The following is a 24715-nucleotide window of genomic DNA, read 5'->3' as shown; positions in this document are numbered from 1 at the left end:
TTCTGTGTCTCCCTCTCTCTCTGCCCCTCCCCTGCCTGTGCTCTGTCTCTCTCTGTCTCTCTCTCTCTCTCTCTCTCTCAAAGAAAGAAAGAAAGAAAGAAAGAAAGAAAGAAAGAGAGAGAAAGAAAGAGAGAGAGAGAGAGAGAGAAAGAAAGAAAGAAAGAAAGAAAGAAAGAAAAGAATCAGGGAAGAAGGTAACAGAGACGGTCCGGTTTGGGAACTGCCAGAGTCCTTCCGTGTTCACACGTGCTTAAGAGTATGTGTGGTGTGACTCCAGAGTGAGTTACCAGGGGGCCTTGGACATGGGGGGCAGGTCTGTGGTTTATCACATGAGAAGCAGTGCAGCCCTGAATACTAATGTTCACAAGGCTGTGCAAGACGCTGGTTTAGGAAAAGCACAAAGCAGGATGAGGAGAAAAAAAAAAAGAAGAAGGCAGGGGGACCTGGGGAATTCAGTGTGAATGGTGTAGACCCGGCCGCGTTCACTGAGACAGAGAGGCGGTGCCCTGTGGACGCGGGCCAGAAGAACTGGCAGCCTTCGGTGAATGGGTGCATTTTGAAACAGAAAGAGATCGGGAATTGCTCTGGTGCTATGTCGCCAGCATCAGGAAACAACGTACCTACTGAATGAAACAGTGAAAATCAGCACCCTTCCGGAAGTAACGTCTTGGAGGCAGGAAAGCCAGTATGGATCTGAGGACAGAGGACCTGCGCCTGTACAAATGACCCGCAGGATCTCGGACCACCAGCCAGATTTAGTCAGGGGACTTGGCTTGAGTCTCGCCAGGCTCTGGGGGACGCTCTGGTGGGGGTCCCGGTACCAGTTTGTGAGGATTCGGTGACCCACGCGTGGCGGGGGTTGGCGTGTGGCTCAGAGATGGCACCGTCATCGCCGAGAGCCATCACACCGCTGTAATAACACGCCACTTGACCACGCGGCCCCGCCCAGCTTGTCGGGCACTGGGGACACACAGGAGACTCCCCAGCACGGGGAGGGAGGCCGGGCTCAGCTTTCGCCTTCCGGCGTGGAAACCAGCACGCAAGGGAAATCGTCTTGTCACCGTGTGAAGGATTCTGAGAAGAAAAACTAAAACCACCTACAGATTTTTTCCCAAATGAGACATCCATTCATCTAAGAGCAGCCCAGACAGCAAATTCTTCCGCTTGCCTTCGGGCTCACTGCGTCCAAACACTGTCGCCGGGGCTGTGGATGCCGAAAGGCCACATGAAAGAGGACGGAGGAGGCGGGGGCAGGAGGTGGCCGGGTCAGCTCTCCCCTGGGCTGTGGGCCCCTTGTTAACAGTCCTGGCCGACTTCTGGGGACAGACTTCAATTAGAAGACAGAGCCAGACAACGGAAAATGTCATAAACTTTCACTCTCCGTCAGCGCTCAAGGAGACCGCCTACTGCCTGGGACTTGGGGGGCCTCCGTCACTGGTTGGGGGGCTTCCTCTCCCATGGGGAGAGATCCCCCGTCAGGCCTGACGCGAGCTCGTGAGCTACTGTCTGTGCGGCCAGACTCCCTCCAATGAGCAGGCAGGCTGTTAAACAGAATTAGTTTTGCCTAAAATGAGCAAGGAGATGTTTCGGTGAAATAGAATTCTCCTGATTTACAGGGAAGGACACCAAAGACAGACAATCTATCCTTTATGCCCCGTGGTCTGTGCTGCGACTGCGACCACGGCCGTCAGACTCTGTCTGCGGACTGCTGAGGGCAGGGTGCCGTGCAGGGGTGCAGGAGAAGAGCCCTTGCCTCCCGCACCAACCTCACAGCTGCCGGGGTCCAATCTGTTGCCCAAGAAGCCAGGGCGTTGAGACATGTCCTCCCTTCTCAGGAGCCCTGGGAGGGGACAAGAAAAATAATGAAAGGAAATCGGTACTCACTGTAAAAGTTCCCGGGGCCCATGGCTCCATGTACGCATTTTCTCACTCACTCTTTCACGAAAGCTCACCCCCTCGGCTGGCCGTGTGAACCGGCCTCCGCTGGGCTCCAAAGACACACACACACACACACACACACACACACACACACACACACAACGAAGTACACACCGATCATTTGCACTCCATCGGGGGTGGTGGAGAGCAGGTGACGTGATTGCCCGGACGGCCGTGCACGGGGTGGGGGTGCGTTTCTCCGGTCAGCCCGGCTGTGGCTGCAGGTGCTGGGGGAGCTTGGCCCTGCCCCTCGGCCTCCCTGCATCCCGAGTCCCAGGCTGTGGTTGGCAGATCGTGTCAGCAGAGCCCACATCCTGCGCCAGCGCTCAGCGGTCAGGGAGCAGGGGAGGAGCAGTCTGAGTGTCACCCAAGGGCAGAAGGCGGGCTCCGGTCACACGAGGCCACAGGCTTGCGAACCGTGGACACACTTACCCTCCAGTGCGGCGGCACAAAGGTACCTGATTATCGTCTAGCTGGTATTTCTCCGATGACTGCTGAGACCGATCCTGCTTCCTTATTTGATGGCATATTTGCGTCTGGAGAAGTAGTATCTGTGCCTCGTGGCTTACGTTACCATATTCGTTTCCTTATTACTGGTCCAGTTCCAGTCACTTGTCATTTGTCCTGTCATTTGTCCTTGGCTTTAATGCAGTGGCCAGCGGAAGGGCTGGCCTCTGGGACTGGACTCTGCCTGCGGGTCACCGCCCTTTCCAGCCCGCCCACCCGGAGCCCCGCTCTCCACCGGATTTCACGACGAGGTTCCAAAAGAGTGACTTCTTGCGATATTGCTAACACAGGTTTCATGTTGAAATTGCAACCTGTTGAATGGATGTATTGGATTAAGTGAAATAAATCTTGGAAATTAATGTCACGTGTTTCGTTTTGCTCTGAGTGTGGCCACGAGACAATTCACACGTAGGTGTGTGACTTATGGGCTGTGGTGACAGGGACAGTGTGCAGGGACAGTGGGTGTGGGGGGCCTCCCATCCACTACCTGCCACCCTCACGCCACACGAGTGTTCACCCTGCATGTGATGGTATCTGCCAATCACTTTATTTTTTCCCACAAGGCTAAGAAATTCTCCATGTTCGTTTCCTGAATTGCCCTCCAATCCCTCATAGATCAAGCTTTTGTTTTCTAAAAATATTTGTTTATTTATTTATGTAGAGACAGAGAGAGGGAGAGAGAGAATCCCAAGCAGGCTCCACACTGTCAACACAGATCCCCACCTGGGGCTCAAACCCACAAACAGTGAGATCATGACCTGAGCCGAAGTTGGACCCTCAACCGACTGAGCCCCCAGGCGCCCCTTTGTAAATTCCATTATCTGAATATACCTATTCTATGATTTCCTGGTCTTCCTCCCTGCACCCATCCCCCTCCCTAGGGGCAATGCATGATCTCACATAGTCTCTAGAAGCTACTTTATGTTTCTAATAAAGTTTACCTTTTCCTATAAAAATTAAGCAGAAGTTATCAGCAATACCATCCTTTCCTACAATAAGAAGAGATGGAGAGAACTCAAGCCTCAGCTCCACCCACCTGTGTGTCTCCAGGTAAAACCACCCTCCGAGCATCGGTTTCCCCAACTCTGGGACGGGAAGAATAACAGCACCCTCGGACCTGGTGGGTCAGATCGCTACCCGGTCATAGTGAGCAGTAGGGGATCCCGGCCCACACCAGAGGGCAGAGAACAGAGCAGGCTGGGCCCCCATGTCCCGGCACCGGCCTGCAGGCCTGGGGAGAGTGGACCAGACCCTTCCCAGCCCCCAGCTGGCCTGCAGAGCACCCCTTACCCCCCATACCCCCCGGTGTGTGCTCAGGAAGGGCCCAACCTTGTCCCGTGGCCACCACAGGGCTCAGGGCCTCAAGTGCCTGCCGCAGTGGCTGTAGGAGCTCTGGCTGCTGGTGCCCTGCGTCTCCTTCGGTCTCTGGGTCTGTAAACTGGACATCTGGGCCCTGAATCTCCCTTCCTTCATATAGTGGGGGCACAAGTGAGGGCGTCTGAGGACGCGTGAACCTGGGTGTGCCAGACCATTCCAGTCTCCATGCGGACACCTCCACCCACGAACCTGAACCCTGAGCCATTTCTCAAGGTTGCAGAAATGAGGGTCCCAGCACTCCGCTGTGGAGGCCTTCCTCCCTGGACCCGGGAGAACAAGCATGACGACTGCCCGCTGGCTGCCCCTGTGGGGCTCCAGACCCAAGGGAACCCATCGTGGGCCCCGATCTGAATGGTTCTGTCTTCCTCACTTTTGGATCCTCTCCCTGGCATCCACCAGGAGCCAAGAAACACCCGTGGGATAGGTGTGACCATTCGTTCCATGGAGGTGATAGCCAGAGTGCAAACAGAGGGGGTCTCTCCCTGCTCTCGTGCAGCTAGCCATCCACGCAAGGCGGGCATGACTCCAACAAGCTGACGGTGGTTACAAAATCACTAAATCTCTCCGTGGAGCTTTGCGAAGGCAGGGGGACCCTTCAGCACAGGAGCAGGACATGGTCGGGGGGGGGGGGCAGGGGGGGCAGCGATTCTTCCTTCCAAAGCCTGGTGGGGTGGGGGGATGGGTGGCCATAGCAAAGGTTTGTGCAGGACAAAGGGTATTGACTAATGGCATCCAAGAAACTGGACAAAGGCCAGTGGGTCACGCGCCCCCTGTGAACCCCGGCTTCCATCCCTGGGATGCAGACATGCCTCCTCGTCCCCAGAGGCAGGCAGGAACGTGCTGTGGTCACTCGGCCGGGTTACTCTGTAACAGAGTAAATTCCACACGGAAGCCACACCAGCAGTGACTGTGATTTCTCTACCTGTTTTTAAAAGTGTTGCTTGAAAGGAAAAACCCTCAGTTCTTCCAATAGCCAGAGACATTAGCTCTCAACTTTCTTTAAAGGGCTCTTCACTTTGGAGAATAAATTTAAAAGAACATTCTGGTTTTTTAAAGCTTTACCATAACATTTAAGGAGCATTAAAGAGAGTGAAAGTGGGGCTCCTAGGTGGCTCAGTTGGTTGAGCACCCAACTCTTGATTTTGGCTCAGGTCATGATCTCAGGGTTCATGGGTTCAACCCCCCAGGGGCTCTGCACTGACAGCACAAAACCTGCTTGGGATTCTCTGTCTTCCCCCTGTCTCTCTGCACCTGCCCTGCTTGCGCTCTCTCTCAAAATAAATAAACTTAATTTAAAAAAAAGAGAGAGAGTGAGTGAAAGTGGCATGAATTTCAAAGACAATGAAAATAATGAAACAGGATATTTTCAGAATATATTTCATTTTAAAATCAACATAATTGATTCTCTTTTTTTTATCTGTTGGTTTTTTTTCAATATATGAAGTTTATTGTCAAATTGGTTTCCATACAACACCCAGTGCTCATCCCAAAAGGTGCCCTCCTCAATACCCATCACCCACCCTCCCCTCCCTCCTACCCCCCATCAACCCTCAGTTTGTTCTCAGTTTAAGAGTCTCTTATGCTTTGGCTCTCTTCCTATCTAACCTCTTTTTTTTTTTTCCTTCCCCTCCCCCATGGGTTTCTGTTAAGTTTCTCAGGATCCACATAAGAGTGAAACCATATGGTATCTGTCTTTCTCTGTATGGCTTATTTCACTTAGCATAACACTCTCCAGTTCCATCCACGTTGCTACAAAGGGCCATATTTCATTCTTTCTCATTGCCACGTAGTACTCCATTGTGTATATAAACCACAATGTCTTTATCCATTCATCAGTTGATGGACTTTTAGGCTCTTTCCATAATTTGGCTATTGTTGAGAGTGCTGCTATAAACATTGGGGTACAAGTGCCCCTGTGCATCAGCCCTCCTGTATCCCTTGGGTAAATTCCTAGCAGTGCTATTGCTGGGTCATAGGGTAGGTCTATTTTTAATTTTTTGAGGAACCTCCACACTGTTTTCCAGGGTGGCTGCACCAATTTGCATTCCCTCCAACAGTGCAAGAGGGTTCCCGTTTCTTCACATCCTCGCCAGCATCTATAGTCTCCTGATTTGTTCATATTGGCCACTCTGACTGGCGTGAGGTGATATCTGAGTGTGGTTTTGATTTGTATTTCCCTGATGAGGAGCGACGTTGAGCATCTTTTCATGTGCCTGTTGGCCATCTGGATGTCTTCTTTAGAGAAGTGTCTATTCATGTTTTCTGCTCATTTCTTCACTGGATTATTTGTTTTTTGGGTGTGGAGTTTGGTGAGCTCTTTATAGATTTTGGATACTAACCCTTTGTCCGATATGTCATTTGCAAATATCTTTTCCCATTCCGTTGGTTGCCTTTTAGTTTTGTTGGTTGTTTCCTTTGCTGTGCAGAAGCTTTTTATCTTCATAGGGTCCCAGTAGTTCATTTTTGCTTTTAATTCCCTTGCCTTTGGGGATGTGTCGAGTAAGAAATTGCTATGGCTGAGGTCAGAGAGGTCTTTTCCTGCTTTCTCCTCTAGGGTTTTGATGGTTTCTTGTCTCACATTCAGGTCCTTTATCCATTTTGAGTTTATTTTTGTGAATGGTGTGAGAAAGTGGTCTAGTTTCAACCTTCTTCATGTTGCTGTCCAGTTCTCCCAGCACCATTTGTTAAAGAGACTCTCTTTTTTCCATTGGATGTTCTTTCCTGCTTTGTCAAAGATGAGTTGGCCATACGTTTGTGGGTCTAGTTCTGGGGTTTCTATTCTATTCCATTGGTCTATGTGTCTGTTTTTGTGCCAATACCATGCTGTCTTGATGATTACAGCTTTGTAGTAGAGGCTAAAGTCTGGGATTGTGATGCCTCCTGCTTTGGTCTTCTTCTTCAAAATTACTTTGGCTATTCGGGGCCTTTTGTGGTTCCATATGAATTTTAGGATTGCTTGTTCTAGTTTTGAGAAGAATGCTGGTGCAATTTTGATTGGGATTGCATTGAATGTGTAGATAGCTTTGGGTAGTATTGACATTTTGACAATATTTATTCTTCCAATCCATGAGCACGGAATGTTTTTCCATTTCTTTATATCTTCTTCAATTTCCTTCATAAGCTTTCTATAGTTTTCAGCATACAGATCTTTTACATCTTTGGTTAGGTTTATTCCTAGGTATTTTATGCTTCTTGGTGCAATTGTGAATGGGATCAGTTTCTTTATTTGTCTTTCTGTTGCTTCATTGTTAGTGTATAAGAATGCAACTGATTTCTGTACATTGATTTTGTATCCTGCAACTTTGCTAAATTCATGTATCAGTTCTAGCAGACTTTTGGTGGAGTCTATTGGATTTTCCATGTATAATATCATGTCATCTGCAAAAAGTGAAAACTTGACTTCATCTTTGCCGATTTTGATGCCTTTGATTTCCTTTTGTTGTCTGATTGCTGATGCTAGAACTTCCAACACTATGTTAAACAACAGCGGTGAGAGTGGACATCCCTGTCGTGTTCCTGATCTCAGGGAAAAAGCTCTCAGCTTTTCCCCATTGAGGATGATGTTAGCTGTGGGCTTTTCATAAATGGCTTTTATGATCTTTAAGTATGTTCCTTCTATCTCGAAACATAATTGATTCTTGATGAAGCATTTGATAAACCTGAATGAATCAAACTTTCTTGTATTGTGGTGTAAACCAGCCGAATATAAAGGCAGAAAGGCTCTAGCTGTCTCTAATCAGCCAAAAACAATTTGCTTTTTTTCCTGGAAGAATTAAAAGCAGATCTACATAGGTGTTTAAATTTATGTTTTAGAAAGGCTGTTGAGGGCGCCCAGGTGGCTCAGTCAGTTAAACAACTGACTTCGGCTCAGGTCATGATCTCACAGTTCGTGGGTTCAAGCCCCACGTTGGGCTCTGTGCTGACAGCTCAGAGCCTGGAGCCTGCTTCGGATTCTGTGTCTCCCTCTCTCTCTGTTCCTCCCCTGCTCGTTCTCTGTCTCTCTGTGTCTCTCAAAAATAAATGTTAAAAAAAATGTTTTTTAAAAAAAGAAAGGCTATTAGGAGTGAATTCAAAATATCCAGAGGGAACGGTGAGGTGGATAAAGGGACTAAGAAGGGGTAAGAGGCAGAAAGCAGGTGCAGATGTGTGAGTGTAAGGGTTAGTGTAACTGTCTGGATATGGTGATGATTTTGAGGTGCTAAAGAGAAACCCAGGGCATTCGGAAAGCGTGGTCTCGAACCGTGGAGGAGAAACGGGAATAATGCCCTGAGAACCTCAAGAAGTCAACTCCCCCTAAATCCTCATCAAAGCAACATAGCGCTCTAAAGCGTTCTCATATTAAGACGTTATGTTAAATCGCTTAAATGTTCCTAAAAATCTTTCTAAAATCATTAAGAAACTCCTCAGTACCTAAAATGATCATGGAAAATAAGGCAGAAAAACCTGATGCACACCCCCTTCCAGGAAGTCAAGGCCGACATCCGCGGTGATGAACAGCCATGCTGGCAGGTGCCGTTGAAATGACGTCATGAGTGGGAACTCTACTGACAACCTGCCTCTCGTTCCTGATGTCCCACCACCCTGGCTGAGGGACGTCCCGCAAAAGTCTGACCAGTCCTCCAAACGGTTCAAGGTCACCAAATACATGGAAGAGATGAGGGAAAGTCACAGCCCAGAGGCGCCCGGGAGACGTGAGCACTGGCTGTCACACAGTGTCCTGGATGGGACCCCAGAACAGAAAGACGCTAGGAGAAAACCATGGAAATACAAATAAGCTGTGGCCTTTAGTTCACAGTAATGTATTAATGGTGGCTCCTTAAATGTACCAAGAGATGTTAATAAAATTATTTTTAGTTTTTTTGTTTCTGTAAGCTGTAATATATTGATTTTTTTAAGGCCACCGTGCTTTAACATTCAACCAAAGTGGGAAAATGGAGAATTTCTTTCTCATTCTATTCTTTTGTCATGGCTCTGAAAGATGATCCCACTTATTTGCATGGAAGTTTGGCTGTCTGGGTAGTGTTTGGTTTCTGTTTCTTTCATAAAATTAATTCAAGTCATGGTTCAGCGAGATGTATGGAGCTGATACTATGCCGTGGGCGTTCTGCTAGGAAAACGAGAACACAGCAGAAAAGATGGACTGCACGTGAATAATTTTAATGCAAATTGGAGATGCCGTCTCCAGGAACACAGTGAGACCACAAGACAGGTGTGGTTGTGCAGAGACAGGTCTCTGCACAAGTGACACGTAAGCTGGGGAGAAATGGACAGAGACGTTGAGGCACCTTGCGGACAAAGCGGAGAAGAGGAACAGGTGAGGCAGCCCCGGATGAGGACAAGGGTAGAGCGTGTCCGAGGAGGAAGACAGACACCCACCAGGGAAGGCGCTCGGGGTGGCACCGGGTTCCCCGGTGCTGGTTCCCTGGCAGAGAGCTCCAGGAGTAGGTGCTCCAGAGCCGGCATGGTCTACAGACAAAGAGCCAGGCTCAGAATCACAGACGTTCACCCCCATGAACGAGGAAAATGCCCCCCCAAGTCTGAAAAACCAACAAATAACAGTCGCCCTTTCCAGCTTGAAAGGTGATGGGCTCTGAGAGATGTGCCCGGGGAGGGCTGAGAGCAGAGGCAGGACCGGGCATCGAGGACGGGACTCTCCGGAGCAGGAAGCGGGAAGACGGGTTGGGGGACAAGAGTGTGAGGGGATGGATGGGCCTTTGCACCTGCATTAACAGCTCAGGGGAGACCGATGGGCAGACTGTGCTTTGGGAACAGTGCTGGCTCATCATTTAAATGTGGTCACCAAGGTCCAGGATCTTCCCACATAGTCCCAAGCCTGACCGTTCCTATGTAGGCGGGAGAAAGCTGGGGATAAGATGGCTAATATTTTTAATTATTTTTTTTCAGATAGTCATAGGTTGAAATGCAGAAGAAAAACACCAGGAGATCATGTGTATCCTTTACTACACGGAGAGTCTCACATAAACATAGTCAGCATGAATCAGCTAGTCAGAAGAATCAGCACCTGTATCCTTTGGATAAATTCCTAGTAGGGCGATTCCTGGGCCATTGGATAATTCTGTTTGTAATTTTTTGAGGAACCTCCACACTGTTTCCCACAGTGGCTTCCACAGTGGCTGTACCAGTTTGCCTTTCCACCAAGAGGAAGAGGGTTCCCGTTTATCCACATCCTCGCCAACATCTCTTGTCTCCTGAGTTGTTGATGTTAGCCGTTCTAACAGGTGTGAGGTGGTATCTCATTGTGGTTTTGATTTGTATCTCCCTGCTGATGAGTGATGTTGAACATATTTTTTATGTGTTGGTTGGCCATCCGGATGTCTTCTTTGGAAAAGTGTCTATTCATGTCTTCTGCTCATTTCTTCACTGGATTATTTGTTTTTCAGGTATGGAGTTTGGCAAGTTCTGTATAGCTTTTATTTATTTATTTTTAATTTTTTAATGTTTTATTTATTTTGAGAGAGAGAGAGACAGAGTATGTGTGGGGGGGGGGGGGGGCAGAGAGAGAGGGAGACACAGAATTTGAAGCAGGCTCCAGGCTCTGAGCTGTCAGCACAAAGCCCGATGCAGGGCTCGAACTCATGAACTGTGAGATCAAGAGTTGGACGCTTAACCGACTGAGCCATCCAGGCACCCCAAGATTTTAAATACTAACGTTTTATCCGATATGTCATTTGCAAATATCTTCTCCCATTCTGTCAGTTGCCTTTTAGTTTTGCTGATTGTTTCCTTCACTGTGCAGAAGCTTTTTATCTTGATGAGGTCCCAATAGTTCATTTTTGCTTTTGTTTCCCTTGCCCCCAGATACGTGTTGAATAAGAAGTTGCTGCGGCCAAGGTCAAAGAGGTCGTTGCCTGCTTTCTGCTCGAGGATTTTGATGGCTTCCTGTCTTACATTGAGGTCTTTCATCCATTTTGAGTTTATTTCTGTGTATGGTGTGAGAAAGTGGTCCAGGGTCATTTTTCTCCATGTCACTGTTCAGTTTTCCCAGCACCACTTGCTGAAGCAATATTCTTTCCTGCTTTGTTGAAGATTAGATGGCCATATATTCATGGGTCCATTTCTGGGTTCTCTATCCCATTTCAATGATCTATGTATCTGTTTTTTGTGCCAGTACCAATACTGTCTTTTTACTTCAGTCAGACTGTGTCAAATTCTTTTTTGTTGTCAATCAGTGTGACGGCCTGACTTTTTTTCTGTCACCTGTTTGCTGCATGAGTTGATTTTAGAGTGTTGAATGGTCCGTGCAGGCTTGGAACAAATCCCACTTAATCATGGTGCGTGATTCCGTTTCCATGTCAGCGTATGCTAGAGGAATTTTATATCTAAGTTCATGAGACGTATTGGCCCGCAGTTTTGATATTTTTCTAGTGCCTTAGAATTCTTGGCGAGTATTATTGTCTCAGGATAATATTGTCCATATAAAATAGCTTGTAAAGTGTTTCTCCCTCTTCCATTTTTTGAAAGGGATTATGTAAAATCACCTACATGTTTTAAGTTTAAATATTTGGTACAATTTTCCAATGACCTGTGCCTAGACCTTCCTTTTTTGGGACATTTTCAGTTATGAATTTAATTTCTCTTATGGCTATAGAATTATTCAGATCATCTACTTTCCCTCACCTGAGTGTTGGTAGTTTATGTTGGTGGTGGAAGAATTATCCCATTTCTGCTATGTTGTTTGACTTGATGAGGGAACAATTGTTTTCAGTGTCACTGGGGTATGATTTTAATGGCTGTAAGAGCTGTGGAGACAGTCTTGATTTCATCCCTGATTTGGGTGATTGTTTTGTCTCTCTGTTTTTGTCTCTTTTATTAGAGGTTAATCAATTGTACTGATTTTTTTGAAGAACCAGACTTTTGTGTCATTGACTTCTCTCGTTTCCCTGTTTTTATTTCATTAACCCCTAGTCTTCCGTTTACCATTTTGTTCCTTCTGTTTACTTTTAGCTTTATTTTGCTCTTCCTTTTCTAGTTTCTTGCGGTAAAAGTTGAGATTATTCATTAATAGTTTTCTTCCTTTAGCGTACGAGCTTTTAGCACTGTAAGTGTCTCTCAGCACCTCTCTAGCGGCATCTCACCTATTTTGTTTGATATGTTGTCTTTTCATTTTCATTTCATTCTATATACACAGTTGACCCTTGAATGACACAGGTTGGAACTGCACAGGCCCCACCTATAAACGGATTTTTTTCCCCAATAAATACAGAACAGCACGGTAAATGTATTTCCTCTTCCTTATGAGTTTCTTAATGACATTTCTTCTCTCCAGCTTATTGTATTGTAAGAATACAACATATAATACTTATAACATACAAAGTATGTCTTCATTGACAGTTTATGTTATCAGTAAGGCTATTGGTCAACAGTACACGATTACTTAGTTAAGTTTTGGGAGAGTCAAAAGTTATACATGGATTTTTGACCTCACGGGGGTCGGTGCCCCCAACCCCACATTGTTCAAGGGTCATCTATACACATGTATGTACATAGAATTCCCTTGAGACTTTGTCTTTGACCTCTGGACTATTTAGAACTATGTTTTTCATGTGCCTGTGTGCAGAGATTTGCCTTTCTGCATGATTTCTAGTTTGATTCCATTATTGTTAGGGAAAATATTGTGTATGATTTCAATTACTTTAAATATGTTGAGGTTTGTTTTATGGTCCGCAATTAACATATGACGCATGTTGGTGAATATTCCGAGAGCATTTGGGAGAATTGCATGTTCTGTCATTTTTTGAGATCCATGTTAGATTTTGTGGGCTGATTGTTCTTTTCAAATCTTTTACACTCTTGCTTTTTTTCAATTAAGTAAATATGACAGTTGCCAAAATGGAGGATTGAAGTTTCCAATGCTCCCATGAGTTTGTCCATTTCCCCTTTCAGCTCTCCCATATTTTGGTTCATGTATTTTGGGGCATAACCACTGATTAGCTTGTGTCTTCCTGGTGTTTCGATCATTTATCATTAGGTAATGTCCTCCTTTGTCTCTTACAGCTTTTTCCCTTTGAATGCCATTTTATCTAATATTGATATAATTACTGTCCTTTTTTAAAATTAATGTTTCCGTAGTACATTTTTTCCATCACTTCACTTTCAGTCAATCCATGCTATTGAGTTTGAAATAGATTTCTAAGAAACAATAGAGAATTGGCTGTTTTTAAATCCATTTTGTCCAACCCTGCCTTTTAATTGATAGATTGATATCATTTACATTTAATGTAATTATTAATAAGTTGGGACACATATCTGCCACTTTATTATCTGCTTCCTGTTTGTTTCCTCTGATTCTTTTTTTCCTGTTTCTCTTTTATTACTTTCCTTTCAATTATTGCTTCCTTTGAGTATTCCAAGTAGATTGATGGCATTTTTTTCAGGTTTCTCTTTGTAAAGGTTTCTTTGGCGGTCATTCTGGATGTGAATCACGGTCTACTATTATCGGTGTTTTTACCAGCTGGAGTGAAGCACCACTTAGGTCCCATATGTTACACATATTCTGTTACACATCATTCTCTCGAGTATCACATGGGGCTATAATTTCTGTTTCCATTGTCAGATACGGTATGGAAAAATCATTTGGGAAATGCTATTCTATTGTATTTACCCTTATTTCAGCCCTTCTTTGTCTTAAGTCTGCTTGCAACAAACTTTCAGTTTTCCTTCATCTGCGAATGTCTTTATTGCACCTTTCCTTTCCTGAAAGCCTGAAACACCAGGTATAGAATTCTGGGTACTTGAAAATTTTCACGTTTTCCTGGTCTCTATGGTTTCAGAAGATAAAATCTGCTGTTAACCTACTCCTATAGGTCGTGGATCATCTGTCTGATTGCTTTCAAGAATGTTTTTCAGCTTTCTCAAGTTTGTGACATGTTCTTGGTTTGGATTTTTGGGGTACATCCTACTTAGGATTTGCTCAATATCTTGGATCTATAGATTTGTGTCTTTTCCAAATGTGGGGAGCTTCAGCCATTATTTCTTTGATGAATCTTTCTGCCCCAGTCTCTCTTCTCCTTCTGGGATTCCAGAAAAGCCATATTGACTCTGTGTTATTGTCCCAAAGCCCTTCCCACTCTGTTTTTGTTCTGGTTCATTTTCTCTCTGTTGTTCAGATTGTGTAAATTCAATTGTTCTGTCCTTGGCTTTACTGATTCTGTTCTCTATCTGCACTCTACTATTGAGACATTCAGACAATTTCTATATTTGTTATTACATTTTTCAGTTTATGACTTACATTTGGCTCTTTTTAAAATAATTTCTGTTTCTTTGTTGAGACTTTCTATTTTTTATTTTTTAATTTGTAGTTTCTTGTTGAATAATTTGTATGCTGGTTACTTTAAAACTCTTGTCAGAGAATTCTCAACATCTGGTTCATCTCAATGTTGACACCAATTGTCTTTTCTCAATTCAGTTGTAACGGTCCTATTTTTTGTTATACTGGGCGATTTTCTATTTATCCTGGACAATCTGCCATTACTTTAGGAGACTATGGGTCCTTTCTTATTTTTATTTTTTAGTTCAGCAGGCAGCCACCCTACTTAGGTTTACTGAGACTCTCTTGGTAAAGTAGACCCAAGGACTGCTCTGATGTTTCCCTTCTCTTCTCAGGGTTTTGCTTCTTCCTGCCACTGCTGTAATTATGACATAGATGGTCTGACTCCTCATGTGGAACTTCAGCAAACCCAAAGATCAAACTTCAAGGCAGATTTTTTGAAACATTGAACCGAAAACTGCAAAGAAATTTGATGTTCTAGGGACAGGTATAGAAACTCTCTGGTGTTCCAACCATGTTTGTTTCAGAAATCTAAATCCTCAAGCTTGTTTCTTTCTGTTTTTACCCCCTCTTGAGTGGTAGGATGCAGTTCGCCCACCCAAGGTCTCGTCACTGTCCCAACAAGTGTTCTGCTATACTCACCATTCTGCTTCCAAATCCTTGCCTTGCCTTGATGCTTCATTCCAGGCAACTAACGGCGATATTAATGTGACTACATGCTCACAGTTACCAGTATCCAATTACCCATCAGTGTAAAAGTTATCCTGCCTTCAAATCCAACGTCGTTAAATAATCAGTCCCAAGTTCCCGTGTTTGCAGTTCCTGTCACCTCCACAATCCCTGCAGACAGCAAATATGTATTAGTGAGAACACATTTAGAAAAACAGTAGCCTCTCTAGATATTTTGAGTGAAGATATATGTAACAGGGGCAATTAACCATTAGAAAGTCTGTGAGGGAAAGGGCCAAAACGCCATTTTTCAAGAATCTCCTGTGCAAGGATTTTAGGCACGCCACTCTCACAGGTCCCAACTGCTCACGGTGCCAGAGGGGATGATTATCTAGGAATTTTGGAGTCTTTGAAAGTCACTACCAATGACCTCAGCTACCGCCTGAAGCTGGTGCTGGAGAAAAGGACTTTTTCCTTCTCTCTTATTTCCCAAGTTACGTGTGAATGTCTTGTATGGCTGAAATAGAAACTGAAAACACAAAGAAATTGTGACAAATGTTGATCCATAGGCAGCTCTGCTCTGTAGGGCGACGGTCAGAAAGGGTTGGAGTTGGGGCGCCGGGTGGCTCAGTCAGTAAAGCCTCCGACTCTTGGTTTTGGCTCAGGTCATGATCCCAGGGTATTGGGATCCAGCCATATGTCAGGCTCTGCTCTTAGCATGGAACCTGTTTAAGATTCTCTCTTTCCCTCTGCCCCTCTCTCCCACTCTCCCTCTCTCTCTTCCAAATAAATAAAAATGAAAAAAAAATGTAAAGAAAAGGGAGGAGTTGATGCTGTATTTTCAACAGGATGAGCACCATGAGGGGCACTGGCCACCTGCCCTCAGGGACTCAGACTGGCACCCCTTCCCATAACTTTTCCTACTGACTTTCCTCCCATGTCAGGAAACATTAACATCAATTTTTCCCCATTTCGCACATAACAATGTCTCCCACGCTTTCATTCATTGCTTACATTTGAAATGTAAATACTTTCACGTTATTTCTTTTCCTCCCTCTCTCTAGAACTCTAAAGCACATCCTTGTATTTGTAATTCATATTTTAAAATATTGAGGAAGGGCTCTCGCTGACCAGGACCAAGTACCCTCCCTCCCCTAGATGCCCCTTGATGTGAAATGTTGGGGTTCAGGAGAGAAAGGTCAAGAAAGAATTCTTGAGACATCTTTGGTGCAGAAAAAAAAAAGGTGGTGGTTTTATTAAAGCATGGGACAGGCTCCTAGGCAGGAAGAGCTGCCTTGGGGTCATGAAGAGTGGCTCATTACATACCCTCAGGTTGGGAAGGGGTCAGGGATAGCATAAGTCTAAGGAATTTTGAAAACAAGTTTTCCAGGACCTTGAGCTGCTGTTGGGAAAACGTCATTTATTCCTGTTTAGTAAAACCTCAGTCACGAGCCCCTTCAGATGTATATCAGGGGCCATGAGCTTGGAGTATAATTGCCAACATACACTTAGGGGATAGAGATAAAGAAGGTTTCCAAAGGGATTTTCATATGTTAAAGTAGACTTACAGGAACCTGGAGGTCTGGCTAATGTCAAGCTAAGATCTCTTCGTGCCTTTAGCAACGTATTAACACAAACAGCTTGAGGAATGTCACTCTGCCTGTTCCTAGGACTTGCCAATGGGCTGTAAGTTATAAGGAAATTTAACTTTTTTCTTTTGCCTTTGTGGGTCACATAATTCTCCCCTGAACAATTTTGATCCTTAAATCTTTAAGGTTGCTGAGGGCAGAAGGTCTTCTCTTCTGTAACTTCTTCCTACTGAATAAGGGTGCAGAGATGTCCCTATTTATGGGTCACCATTGGTCAGTTAGGGATCTAGGAGTTATGAAAGGCAGAGGCAGTCGAATCCAAGGGAGACCCCATGTATGGATCTTCCCAAGTGGAAAGGGTCATCTAGAGACTTCAAGTTCTGGCAGTGAAGGAGTCTAGACACCAGAGGACATGGGAGAAAACATGATTAGAATAACAAAAAAGGAAAGAAGCCCACGTAAGAGTCCTTTGATAGTTGACAAAAATCCTCCTCCAGTCCAGGAGTTTAACCAATCATTAATGGAAAGAGAGGGATTGTTTAAGAACCATTTTGAGTATTTATGTCCGTTAGAAATCCAGAAATCTTTCTGTGGTCATCTGGAGTGTACACACAGCCTTCTGTGTTTATGAGGGCACGAGTCCCACCTTGTGCCATTCTCTTTTGTAAAACTGCTTTACACATTTGTTACTTCAGTATTTTTGAGGGAAATGCTATTTTGAGTGTCATTTAGGGCTTTGACCATGTGCTTATTGAGAGCTTCCATTCACCAAACAACATCCTCCAGTCCCAAAGAGGAATCTAAGATGGATGCTCAGTGGTCATGCTGCTGAAACACAGAACGTGTCCACCGTTGTTTCACATTTGGAGGGTTGGCTGGGTTGGTCATGGTTTTACTACTGTGTCCATGAATCCAGGTAAACCCAGAGTACAGCGGCCTATCCAGCTGGGGGAGGCCATGGACACAAGTCAGAGCCGCATAGCCATGGGTCCCATTAGGGGCCGCTCATCTGATTCTGGGCCTCTGTGAACTGCAGTCAAAATATCAAAGACCATTGGGTATTGGAGGGCCACCTTTTGAATTCGTGGGTGACTATGAGTTGTGTCTGGTCAAAGGTGGCTGCTGTCTGCTTGGCTAAAACCTCTATTTGCAATTTTGTGTCAATAGAGGTGGCTCCTGGGACAAATATGGCAATCAAGACGCCCTCTTTGTTTGATGTTTAGGTTAACAATATCCTGATTATGAGGAATCACTGGCAAGTGGGAGAAGACTTGTCTCAGGAGATAAGGGCATTTCCAAGTGCATCATCCAATCCAGTCACAAGGAAAGTGGGGCCATCCGTTGTCTTCCCAAGCCCAGAGCTAACCCCACGGAATGGCTGTTAAGGAGTGATTTTGTCACCCTGGCTACACAGAATAGGTCAAGGTGATAGTTGGGTTATACAATTGCTGGGGAATCCACCTCATTCCCCAGCTGTTCAAATAATTATATGCCCATGGGGTCCTGTTACTATCCCCACAGAATAACAAGCATGAAGATTATCTCTACATGAGCTGTTGTGGCAATTTCTCTGACATTTCCCTCAAGTTTTCTAGTTTAAGCAGACAACATTCAAAGCAATCAGAGCTAGAATTGAAATCTGCAGAGGTGTGTTACTGAAACATAATTTTTCTCTCTAACATCACCCTTATCCTCAGAGATGGCCAAACCAAGACTAATTTATTTGTAAAACAAGTCTAATTTTAATACGCTTGGCTTATTTACCTAAGCTCAGCAAGAATAGTAGTTGGCCATATAGATCTTTTTTAAAGTCTGCTTTGCTGGAACTTTTATAAGGAATCTAGACTGAATGTTTAGTAGTCTCTCCAGGCCAGAAGCCAAGTCAAGTACTTCCGCCAGACAGGCCTGCAATTCCTGTGGAATTGGGCGAATTCCTCTCCACGAGGTCCCCAGTTTCCTGCACCTGCCAGAGAAGTGACCTTCTGTACTCACCTGGGGAGGCTTCTGGGATCTCTGCCAGCAGGTATCAGGCCAACATTTCCAAGGGACTTTACGGCTCCGTGTTTTACAAAGTCGACTTCGATTCCTTAAAGCTGTCTGGTCGTGTCTGAGTCTATGCATGACTCTCATATATGACATTCCAGTCAAAGCCTTGGTACAATAACCAATGTTCCCAATGGTGTCCTGTTGCAAGGAGAACAGATTCTTATTGAACTTAAGTAAATAAGTATGATTGCCATGCAAGAAAGAATACTCACTAAGACTTTCTGAATAGAGAGAAAAATTAAATGTCTCAATTTGTTCACAAATGAAGACTTTATCATATTTCTGTAAGTCACAGATAGCTTAAGAGAAAGTTTCCTTAATCTGGAAGAGCAAACACTGGACAGCCAGTACTCTTGCAAACAGCAGTCACAAAAACTTGTTTAGTTCACTTAGTCCCATGTTACTAATTCTTACTCAGTTTGAATGCAGCTTTTTAGGTAGTTCTGGAAATTCTTACCCATTTCAGTTTCATGATCTTAAAGATACCAAATACCTGTATTTGTAAAAAAAAAAAATCCTTTCTATGAATCTCCCCGAGGATGAAACTCATTTTGTCAGAGCATCAGAACAATAACTACAAATGACAAAAACTCAGAAACAGACATTGTTAAAGATCTGATGATATGAGAGCTCATTATAATGTAGCTGACGAGGAAATTCAGTTATTTCTGTGACATAGAACACTGCAATAATCAGAAAATCAAGTGATGACCTTATCCCAGAACATAACATACCGAATAAACAAGCCTAACTAGTCAAAGAGACTTGGTTTACAGTTTAAATCTCATGGAAGTTTGTTGAAACCCTTAGGAAGTTTTAAAGCACATGTCGAAAGAGGATTAGGGATCATCAAAGACTTGATAAAGACAAAACATAGAAACTGGTTTTTCTGGGCAGATAAAGAAAGAAAACAACTTTGTTTATATTTTCTTATCAAGAGCAGACCAGCAATTCAGGAAAACTTTGTCTTTTTAACAGAGTAAGCAGAATACCAATGTACTTTTAAAATCCATTCATTTTAACCCTAGTCCCTCCTGACCACACATAAAATTCTTTTCCCAAGATTTCCCTTCACAAACCTTCTACAACTTACTTTCCTCTGTCCTCAGATTTTGTCCCAAGCCATCTCTCTCCCAAACCAGTCTCATTTAGGACAAAATTACCTTCTTTCACCTCCAACAAAAATGCATTCCTTTCCTTAGATCTTTCTTATACGCACATAGTTGTTTCCCTCATTTCCACCACTTAGCAGAATTTTAACTCTTAGAAACCTTAGTCTCCAGTGAAAACTAAGTAGTGACCAATTGTGAACTGTTACACTGAAATTCTTCAGATAGCAAATTTATGAATTAGTTAAGCACGAAGCATGTTTTCCCAACAGATTTAAATATCCTTAATTTCTTTGCAACGAGAAGCCTAAAAGACAAGCCTGTGTTCAGTAATCGATGGTTCAGAATTCCATCCTATTTGGGAAAGACCCAGATATCCAATGAATTCAATCCCAATTTATCATCCAAATGAAATTTTAAAGTTTCAGGTTACCAAAGACTTTGTAGCTATCTTAACAATTACCCATGAAAACTCTGAGACAAAATTAACCATCATTTTGCATCATCTCTTTGTTAACAGAGATAACATGAGTTTATTTGACCTTTAGTAAACCTTGGTAGAATAAAAGTTTCATATTTAATGCTGATAACTCTGAAGACAGATCTATCTTAATTAAACCAACAGACTTAAATTAGTTTAAATCCCAAATTATGTCCCACCTGGGTCCACTTAGAAGTCAGTCAATTTGATCCCCATTGTCAGTTTTGTCCTGGGACACTGGTGGGGAGATCTGAGGTGGGTGGTCCAGGGGGGTGCTCTCTGCTCCTCGACAGGGAGTGGAGAAGAAGAAAGGTCCTGAGCAAAGGGTCATCATCCAGGCAGCTGAGCTCCTAAGGAAGGTCACTCTGCCTGGCCCAAGAGCTTGTCCGTGGGCTGTAAGGATATTTGATTTTTTCTCTTGCCTTTGTTTCTACTTCACCGCTCTTACCCTCCTTCCCCTTCCCAGAGACAGTTGTGTCCTGCCCCCTTCTCTACAGGACTCTTCCCCAAACTCAGTTTTGATTGGGTTACTTTTCTTAAAATCTGTAAATTCACCTTTAAATCCAGAGCGCCTCGTCTGTCTGACATAAAGTCTCTCCATGTGACTAATATTTCCTACCCAGACATTTTATGTCTCATTGATCATATCGTGGCACATTCTCTAAACCAAGTACAAATGGGTCCATTGTTCACCACTGAGGATAAACTTGACCTTGCTCCTAGTGATACAGACTTCACTCATTTTTCCCAAGGGCATTTAAAAGGACCCTTACCGATGTTTACTTTGACCCAGTTCCAACCTCGAAGACACCACAGGCCAGTAGGCAATTGGACAAGCAGACAGGTACTCACAACTCATAGTGTAGTGACTGTGCAGGACCCAGGGTGAGGGGAGCAGATGTGGGGCGACCACTACAGGGGGAAGACATGACAGGCCTGATCCAGCTTGTGAGGAATGTGGGGAGCCTTGGGCAGAAGACAGGATGAGGATCTTTGAGGCAATGCAAAAGCAAAACCTTATTATGTCCAGAGACCTACAAATCGGCCAGGATGGGGAATAAAGGAGCCCCATGTCAGTGTAGAAAGAAATGGGGCAGGAAGGGCCACCTGCAATCCTATTATTAAAGATCACCTGGCCATGCTTCAAAGATCAGGTTTCATCTCAGAGCTAGTAGGTGGCTTTGGAATACTTCTCATCAAGGCAATGGCATAATAAAGTTTGAAGTTTATGGAGCTATGATATAAATAATCCTGCAAAGAATAAATCGGAAGGCACTGGGGTTGGACACTGTGAGGTAGAGTCAGGAGGCGGCTCTCGTGGTTCAGGAGGGACATGAGAGCCTCTGCTGAGGCCGTGCAGTGGCAGAGAGGGGGCCGTGTCCATGTCTCTGGGAGACACGGTAGACAGGAGACAGTGGAGGAGGGGTCTGGGCTGTGCGCTGGCAGGGACCGTGCCCCAGGCATGCAGTGGATAACGGCTGAAGATACACAGATTAAGGAGAATCTGAGCTCAGTCTGGGATGTGCTGGGTCTGCAGCTTTGATGGGCAGTCCAGGTGGAGAGGCTCAGTGGGCAGTGGGTGTGGAGCCAGAGAGACACAAGGTGAAAACATTGATTTGAGGAATCCTATGGACCGGTGATGAGTGCTCATGATAGACCTGGAACATACTCTTAAGGAAAATCTATGTTTAAAAAAGGGGCACATGGGGGCGCCTGGGTGGCTCAGTCGGTTAAGCGGCCGACTTCAGCTCAGGTCGTGATCTCGCGGTCAGTGAGTTCAAGCCCCGCGTCGGGCTCTGTGCTGACAGCTCAGAGCCTGGAGCCTGTTTCAGATTCTGTGTCTCCTTCTCTCTGACCCTTCCCCGTTCATGCTCTGTCTCTCCCTGTCTCAAAAATAAATAAAACGTTAAAAAATTAAAAAAAAAAAAGGGGGGGGGGCACATGGGTGGCTCAGTCAATTAAGTGTTCAACTTTGGCTCATGTCATGATCTTGCGGTTCCCGAGTTCAAGCACCGCGTCAGGATTCTGTGCTGATAGCTGGGAGCCTGGAGCCTGTTTTGATTCTCTGTCTCTCTCTCTCAAAAATGAAATAAACATTAAAAAAACTTTTTTAAGGCAGAGGAATTCAGCTGCATTCTAAACATAAAAGATACGAAGAAATAGAAGAAGAAGGAGGACAGGATGATCTGAGGAAGCTGAGGCAGGACAGCATTTCCAGGAGGGAACAGCCGACCCTGACTCAGCAGAGGAACCTGAAAGGCAAACCAGGAGGCCATTCATGACCTTGTTGGGAAACGCACTAGCTGAAAACACGGAGCAAGTCCTCCCCGACACGGCCACCTGCCAGGCCCTTCCTCATGGCACATCCCCAGCCCGGGCGTTCCTGAGAGATGCCAGACAGTCATGCTTCGCCACGAAGACAAAATCAGATCCACTCTAACAAAGCTCATAATCTTCAAGCAATCCGATGCCTGTCAAAACAAAACTCAACACACTCTAAAGAAAGAATTCAAAATGCAGTCACTCAAGAATGCAACGTTTACAATTTCCAGCATCCAGCTGAGATTTATTAGTCATATGAGAAAGCCGGGCACTGGGAGCCCCAACCAGAAAAGAAAAATTTGTTAATGGATATCATATAAAACCATGGATGCCAGAGACAAAGCAACTGGTAGACGAGGTCTGTGATGAAGCCATCACAAGTGTGTTCAGTTATTTAAAGAGAAGCATGAACATAATAAAAGGAGAATTCGAAGAAGTGTAAAAAAAAAAAAAGTCAGTGCAACTTCTAGAGACAGAAAATACCGTATCTACAATAAAAAAGTACCACGGGATGGAGTGAACAGCACATCCGTAGCTGCAGACGAACAGAGGGAACAAAGACCAAACCATTGCAAAGTAATCCCTGACTGGACAATACCAAAGGCCAAGCACAGATTCACTGGGAGTCCCAGGAGGAGAGGGGAAAGAAATATTTGAAATAATGGCCAATTTTTTCCTCCAAATTGAGTGAGAACTGTATTTCCACATATACAACAACCTAAGTCAATCACAAACAAGATAAACGCACACACACAGCAAAGCAAAGCACATCATAATAAAATTGCTGTAAGCCAGAGGAAAAGAAATTTTTCTTTATTTGGAGAGACACATAGATAGCATGAGCGGGGGAGGGGAAGAAGGAGAGAGAAAGAGAGATAATCCCAACCAGGCTCTTGCTGTCTGTGCAGAGCCTGATGCAGGGCTCGATCCCAAGAACCGTTGAGATCGTGACCTGAGCCGAAACTAAAAGGCAGGTACCTGACCGACTGAGCCATCCAGGTTCCCCGAGAAAAAGAAAAATTTTAAAGCAACCAGAGAAAAAAAAATCAAACATACAGGTGACCAAAGTTGAAAATGAATGCTTGCTTCTTGGCAAAGACCAGAGGAAAGTGAAACATTACAGAGAAAAATCAAAGAGGATTGAAGTAAATTGAAATGTGTATCAAGCTCATTGGTTGGAAGACTCAATTAAGCTACCCTTTGTCCCCAGATAGGTCTATTTATTCAACACATTTCCGGTAAAAATCCCAGCAGCATAATGGTATAACTTGGTAAGCTCATTTCACATTTTATGGACATGCAAACGTTCCAGAATATCCAGCCCATGTTGGTAGGAACAAATTTAGAGAATTCACACTGTCTATTTTAGGTCTTACAATGAAGGATGGACCCACAGATCATTGGAATGAAATAAAGGACCCCAAAATAAACCAAGATAGCTACAGTCAGTACATTATAACAATGGTGCCAAGGTAGTTCTTTGGGGAAATGATAGGCATTTCAAGAAAAATGTCAACACTACCGGATAATCCCACAGTGGAAAATAGACCCATCGCAGTCCCCAACACACACAGATAATTCCAGTGTGTCATGCACGGAGAGGCAAAACCTCTAAAAGAAATCAGAGAAGAGTATCTTTGCAAATTCAGTGCCCCATAGAGTTTTCCTAGTCGGGTCATATAAAACACTAACCAAGAGCAACACAAAATGTTAAAAATGTTAAAAACTGAAATGTAGACTCTATCAAAATTTAAAACGTTGTGCTCATAAAAAGGGCATCATGAAGATAACAAAAAGGCAAGCTGTTGACTGGGGGGAAATATCTCCAAGCTGTATATCTGGAAAAGGTTTGTAGACGGAATAGATAAATGTTACCTATGATATATAAATATATCATAAGGTACAAAGAAATCAACAAGAAATGCATTAAAATTTGCAGAAACGTGAACAGACGCTTGACAGAGAAAGAAAAACAAATGATCAACGGACGCTGATGGTGCTGGACATCACCGGTCACCAGGGAGATGCAAATCAAAGCCACACTGTGAGACCCTTTCACACCCACCAGAATGGCCAGAATCGAAAGTGACAGACGATACAGGTATTGACAAGGGTGCTGGGTAACCAGAAACTCACGCGTCGTTGACGTCAAGGTCCACCCCCACATCCATTCTCACAGTTGAACGCGCGCCAGCCACAGGACCCCAAACCCCATGCCTGGCACCTGCCCCCCAAATAAAAACATGTGTCCACAGAGCAACAAATGTTCATAGCAGCCAAGACTGAGGGGGGAAGAAGAAATTAGATAAAACACCTTATACCCATGCAACCGGCACAACACTCAGCAAGAAAACCCCAAACCTATGGATACACACGACCATATGATTCC

The 24715-nt window shown here is 44.4% G+C and overlaps 1 long non-coding RNA gene across 1 annotated transcript; it reads right to left on the bottom strand.

Moving 5' to 3' along the window:
• Positions 1-937: 937 nt before the first annotated feature.
• On the bottom strand, positions 938-18549 carry LOC132674362 (uncharacterized). Its single transcript, XR_009608511.3, has 3 exons — positions 18361-18549; positions 14753-14950; positions 938-1840 (listed from the first exon to the last, which is right to left on the bottom strand). It is a non-coding gene; the product is annotated as an uncharacterized LOC132674362 (long non-coding RNA).
• Positions 18550-24715: the final 6166 nt, after the last annotated feature.

This window comes from Panthera onca, chromosome A2 (genome assembly GCF_046562875.1).
Source record: "Panthera onca isolate mPanOnc1 chromosome A2, mPanOnc1 haplotype 2, whole genome shotgun sequence".
NCBI classification, from domain to species: Eukaryota; Metazoa; Chordata; class Mammalia; order Carnivora; family Felidae; genus Panthera; species Panthera onca.
This window is presented reverse-complemented; position numbering and strand designations above follow the sequence as displayed.